At 44.7% G+C, this 6,469-nt stretch overlaps 1 protein-coding gene across 2 annotated transcripts in view; it reads right to left on the reverse strand.

Annotated features, from left to right (window-relative positions):
- Positions 1-3,486, reverse strand: part of LOC311105327 (PH and SEC7 domain-containing protein 2-like) — a 51,459-nt gene extending 47,973 nt beyond the window's left edge. For both annotated transcript variants that reach the window (XR_014610242.1, XM_084147444.1), the window contains exon 1: positions 3,167-3,486. The gene's annotated coding sequence lies outside the window, so the exon portion shown is untranslated. The remainder of the gene's footprint in view (positions 1-3,166) is intronic.
- Between the last annotated feature and the right edge of the window lie 2,983 nt (positions 3,487-6,469).

Genomic DNA, 6,469 nt, shown 5'->3' on the forward strand with positions numbered 1-6,469 from the left:
AGGGAGAGGAGAGAGAGTGAGAGAGAGAGAGAGAGAGAGAGAGAGAGAGAGAGAGAGAGAGAGAGAGAGAGAGAGAGAGAGAGAGAGAGAGAGAGAGAGAGAGAGAGAGAGAGAGAGAGGGAGAGGGAGAGGGAGAGGGAGAGGGAGAGGGAGAGGGAGGGGAAGGGAGGGGAGGGGAGGGGAGGGGAGGGGAGGGGAGGGGGAGGGGAGGGGAGGGGAGAGAGTGGGAGGGGAGGGGAGGGGAGGGGAGGGGAGGGGAGGGGAGAGGAGAGAGAGAGAGAGAGAGAGAGAGAGAGAGAGAGACAGAGAGAGAGAGAGAGAGAGAGAGAGAGAGAGAGAGAGAGAGAGAGAGAGAGAGAGAGAGAGAGACAGAGAGAGACAGAGACAGAGAGACAGAGAGAGACAGAGACAGAAAGAGAGAGAGGGGGAAACCATGTTAGGCGGCGTCTTGTGTTTGGGTGCTGGCTGGTGCAGGGGTGTCTGCGCTTGCGTAGCACACACCCCTGCAGCACCCGCAAAGAGGGGGGGCCCACAAGCTTTTGGGGGCCCCCAACCCCGCACCAGAGGTCGGGTCTCCCAGATATAATATGAACAGCTCATAAGCTGTGAAAGAAATGTTTAGAATTACAGGAAATACCTTTAAAACTGCAAAATGTGTAGAATAGCAGGACATTTGCTCAGGGATTCTTGAAAGTCGGGACAATCCAATTTTTTTTTTTTTTTTGCGTTATTTGAGTTAAAAATGTACATTTAGGGGAATTTTATAAGGGAAAATATTTGTTTTGGGAATTTTCTAAATGCTTTCAATATTATTCATTTTCATGTCGGCTCTATAACTGGAAATGCCCTTGTCCAGAGCAAAGGCTCCCAATTTAAAACTCTCTAAAAAAGTGTTTACAATTCTAAAGTGACAATAATGGATATTAACTGGAAAATGATTTTATTTAGTTTCTTGCAATAGCCCACTGTGACTTTAAAGAATATTTATCTCAAAACTGTGATTCCTAAAAGATATGAATTTTGGTTTTAAAATGTTACATTTAATTAGGTTTTACAGTCATAAAGCAACTGAGGAAAAACTAAATTGCTACTGTGTATACCACTTGAATGAAGTTGAATATTCAATTTTTGTCAACTCCTTAAAACATCAACTCCGTCAGATTTTTTTCTTATTATTGCTGAAAGCGCTGATAGAATGGTTATGTTTTTATTGGGGATTTTCAAATGAATCATTTTCCATATTTTACACATTTTTTATTTGACATTTTTGTTTTAGAGGTAAAAATATGTGTGTTTTGAGTATCTGTTGTCAACTCCGTCAGTGGCTTGTCAACTCCATCAATATTATTTTGTCAATATTCAGAAAAAATATTTTAATCCCTATTCTGCAACATTTGCTTAAACAATTGAAGTATTTGCTGTGCTATATCTAAGGGATAATGTTGGACAATAATTGTAAAAATGAAAGTTTTTTTTATGGTTTTATGGCGTCTGACGGAGTTGACATGAATCCAGTTAGTGGCATTTGTTCCTTTATATGGTTTGACAGCTGATACTTTAGTCTATCAAACTATATATTTCAAATGTTGTTAATATTAAGACAATTATTTGTGGGAAAAATTGAGATTGTCCCATCTTTCAAGAATCCCTGAGCTCTAAAACAGCAACATTTTCTCTCAGCCGCATGTAAAATTGTCACGATTCCTGCGAAGCTGCCTCCTCTCCTTGTTCAGGCAGGCTTCGGCGTTCGTCATCGGCCTTCTAGCCACTGGCCCTCCCCATCTCATCACTCTATTGGTTTTGTCTTGTTTATACACACACCTGGTTCACATCCCCTCATCAGTACCTGTATAATTGTTCCCTCTGCCCCCTTGTCTTTGTGTGTGATTGTTTATTGTGAGGATAATGACTCGGTGGAGCTCCTTGTATTTTCTATCGCCGGGTTATTTCTCCATGTGCCTTGTTGGTTCCAGTGCGGCTGTTTTGCACACTGGACTGTTTTGACGCTTTACTGAGTAACTCTGTTATTCTGTGATTTACCCTCCTGCGCCTGACTCCTTCAAATCACCCATCACAAAAATATCATGAGATTAGCTATAATAGTCCTACTGCACATTTGTCTCCCTGCCCCATGGATAAAACATTTTACACCCCCCAACCCCCCCCCCAAAAAAAAGAAAAGAAAAACGAAACAGAGCTACACCGCTGGGTGTCTGGATGTCTGACGCCTCGATTTTAGGGCTGAATTCATTTGCAAGAGGAGAAGCATTTACAGACGGTTAACCCTTGGGCTGTAAAACAAAACGTTATTTAGACGTGTATTCAAATGAGCCCACGTTTTCAGGACAGGAGACTTGACGTCCCAAGAAGCATTATTACAATGGATTTAGACTTGACGGATAAATACTATAATTAAGATAATAGCGTCTCGTGGCTCAGGGGTGAGAGGACTGTTATCAGACACCTGTTCCGAACAACCCATCTTTAGTAGGAGTGTGGGAACCACAGCACTGGGCAATCATGTAGCCGACATCTATCTCACTCACAAAAATATGTGCCCTAGAATAGCTAAAAAAGACAGAAACACAACACAGGCTGCTCTGCACACACTCTCACGCTCTCATTCACACACACAGAGCCCGCGCGCAGCCTAGATGCAGCCATATTCTCCCAACCTCCTCTAGCAGTAACCATGACAACAGGATGGTTGGGAGACACTGCTGGCGTTAAATGAGGCCGGTGCTTTTATTTTCCTCTCCAAAATAGACCTTGGTCGCTTTTGAAGATCGACTCACATTTCTCCCCCGGCTCAGATGAGGGTAGAAAAAACCCTAAACAAAACCCCGTGGTCCACACACTGCATATTAACTCAACAGACAAACAGAGAGAGTCCGAGACCCCCACCCGTAGGCTAAAACGACAGTAGGAAACATGCATCCCCTTCCACTTTCCTCGATGCATTTGTGTCCTGGTACAAGGATAGGGATTTTGAAAAGAAAGCCTTTCAATGATCCCATTTAATCGGATTCCAGATTATTAATCGGATGGCTATATAGGCTTTGGTTCTTTATGGAATTAAATAATTTGTGAATGCAAAATCTATCTACAGCCTAGCTATAATAACACTAAATTCACAACAATACCAGGCATCCACTATTGCACTCACCAACAAAATGCGTTGAATCAAAGGTAGCCTGAAAAGCCAGTTCTGCACAGCAGGTTCAGGTTGTATTCTCTCTCTGCCCATACATCCACGCCGGGGAACATAGACCGAGGGTCTGTTTTGTCCACGTCGTGCCGCGTCCTTCCAAACTGTTACCCTGTCTAATCTGCCCAGCAAGCGACTCCTCACCGAACGGACGCTGGCGGAACAGTAGGCTTGTCTCGCCTCCACACACTGGCTCGGGCATGGGGAGGTCCAGCCGGTGGGAAACGGGTAGACCGATTGCGAGTGGATGGGGGCGTCTGTGTAAACGAGCGGATGGGCTGTCGCGTCCCTCTCCTCCCCTGCTGCACGCGAGGAGCATCGATCTCCAGTCTCCAATCAGTGTTCTGAGGCGATCGGGCAGAGTGGGACTGTGTCTCTCGGCCCTGTGTGATGATTCTATTTACCACTAACTCAGGATGTAGAGAAGGTTTGGCTTACATATAGCCACATAAATACATACTCTTCTTAGTAATTTGGCTATAGTTTACATGGCGCAAAGGGCCTTTATTCCAGTGTCTTTATTCCAGTGTCTTTATTCCAGTGTCTTTATTTGTGTCTTTATTCCAGTGTCTTTATTCCAGTGTCTTTATCCCAGTGCCTTTATTCCAGTGTCTTTATTCCAGTGTCTTTATTCCAGTGTCTTTATTTATGTCTTTATTCCAGTGTCTTTATTCCAGTGTCTTTATCCCAGTGCCTTTATTCCAGTGTCTTTATCCCAGTGTCTTTATTCCAGTGTCTTTATCCCAGTGCCTTTATTCCAGTGTCTTTATCCCAGTGTCTTTATTCCAGTGTCTTTATTCCAGTGTCTTTATTCCAGTGTCTTTATTCCAGTGTCAGCATGTCAACATAGATGACACAGGCACTATTAGATTATGTAAAACAGGATACATGGATATTTTATATGGTTTCTTTAAAATATATCTGTTGCAGTCAGCTGTTGTGTAACCAAAGGAAACAGGCTTGAAATGTCCCTTACAGAAGTCAATGGTTGGGTTTATCTTTTAGTATAACAACAAGATATTTCTCTATCAAATACCATGTTACAGGAAGTATATTTGATCTCAAAAGTACTACCAGTATCCCCCATTGACCTAACTGCAGCATACATTTACGGGATTTAGGAGAATTTACTTAAAACAACCTTTGACCCCTCCTGTGGTGTCATGTGATGTAATTAAATGTTTGTTCTCAGATGGATGTGTTGAGCAATACCTGTGACAGTCAGGAGGGTTCAAAGTTCATGGGAAGGAACGCTTTGGTCACAGTTTCACTGAGGAAAGTTTAGGTGCTTTTAGCTATGCTTTAGGTAGCTGGTACTTACATAATCTCTGCACCCATAACCAAATTAGCTAAGGTTGTGATGAGAGACTACTCTACACGAAATGTTGTTTTAATTTTCCTGCCAGGGAATAAACCTGTAGGAGAAGAACAACACAGGCAATATATAGGCCTGTGTGGTTCAGTTAGTAAGATTGTGGTACTAGCAACACCAAGGTCGTTGGTTCAATTCCCTTATGGATTACATATAAAAAATGTATGCACTCACTGCACTTTAAGTAACTTGGGAGGAAAGCTTCTCCTAAGTGGCATGATATTATTACTTAGCACAATTACTGTAAGATGAAAACATTGTCAATCTATATTACACTAGATAGGATGAATTAGAAGGCTTGGATTACTTCACTGGCTGACAACAAGAGGTTGAGTATTGATGAAGCCTGTACTAATAATGCTCTTGCCATAGGAGCAGAGGACATCCCACCCCTCCATCTATGCCATCCCTCACTCTCTCTCTCCATCTCCCTCCCTCCCTTCCAAACAACCTGCATCAGTGACGCCAAGTCAAAAAGTAGAACGAGGCTTCGTTCAGGAAGGCAAAGTTGTGTGACGTTCAAAGTTGTGTGATGTTCACCTGAACAATTAGCATTGTCCTTGCAACACCCTTTAAACAGTGTCTCACTTTAGTTCTATGGGTGCTTCTCAAGGGCGTGTTCAAGAGCAGCAGACAGTACTGTACTTTGCAGCATTCTGCAACCATACATTTGATTCTGCTCAAGTCTGTTTCCCTTTGTAAACGGTTCCAACCTGTGTATTGATCCCGGATGTACACCCCCTCAGTGATACTGCCAACCTATACAGTACAATCTCATATCCATTAGACACCTCGGCCAAGGAGGAACACAGCAATCAATAAGACATGATAGAGAGACTGGGGGAGGTGCATCAGAGAGAAAGACAGAAGACAAAGAGATAGAAAGAGGTAAAGAAAGAAAGACAGAGTCCAGAATTAGAGAGGTATGCCAGATAGGGAAGGAGTTTGCGTGAGGGAGAGTGAGAGACAGAGACAGAGAGAGAGGGGGAGGGGTAGGATATGACAAAGAGGGTCCACAGAGAGGGTCCACAGAGAGGGTCCACAGAGAGGGTTCACAGAGGACAGACGACCATGACAAGGCTGCCTGCAGTATAACGGGGGAAATCCCCCTTCACAGAACCACTGCTGCCTCAAATGGCACCCTATTCCCTACATAGTGCACTACTTTTGACCAGGGCCCATAGGGCTTTGGTCAAAAGTAGTGCACTATGTAGAGAATAGGATGCCATTTGGGAAGTAACCACTGTCAATCCTGATTACTTATCCATTAGTGGACCATCTGCCCCTCCCCCTTAAAACCAACCCCCCCTGTCCACCCCACCCCACTGCCTGTATCCCAGGGGATGGAGTGATGGAGTGATAGAGGAGAAGAGGGGAGAGGAGAAGAGAGGTGTGTCCCCAAATGACAGCTGCAGGATTCTGATGGACTAGCTGTGTTGGGAACGCTGGAATTCCCAGATGTGACAATGGGAGGGGGGGTGAGGAGGAAGGAGGCAGGAGGGTGAAGAGGATGGAGGGAGGGGGTAAGGAGAGGTAATGGCTAGTGTATTGGTTGGTGAGAGGGTGGAGGGAGGGGGGTAAGGAGAGGTAATGGCTAGTGTATTGGTTGGTGAGAGGGTGGAGGGAGGGGGGTAAGGAGAGGTAATGGCTAGTGTTTTGGTTGGTGAGGAGGATGGAGGGAGGGGGTGTGAGAAGGAAAAGTGTGTCTGTGTGCGTGTGTGCGTGTATGCGTGTGTGTGCGTGTGTGTGTGTGCGTGTGTGTGTGTGTGCGTGTGTGCGTGTGTCTGTGTGCGTGTGTCTGTGTGCGTGTGTGTGTGTGCGTGTGTCTGTGTGCGTGTGTCTGTGTCTGTGTGCGTGTGTCTGTGTGCGTGTGTCTGTGTGCGTGTGTC

The sequence above is a fragment of the Coregonus lavaretus genome (assembly GCF_964263955.1).
Source record: "Coregonus lavaretus genome assembly, chromosome: 29".
Taxonomy (NCBI): Eukaryota; Metazoa; Chordata; class Actinopteri; order Salmoniformes; family Salmonidae; genus Coregonus; species Coregonus lavaretus.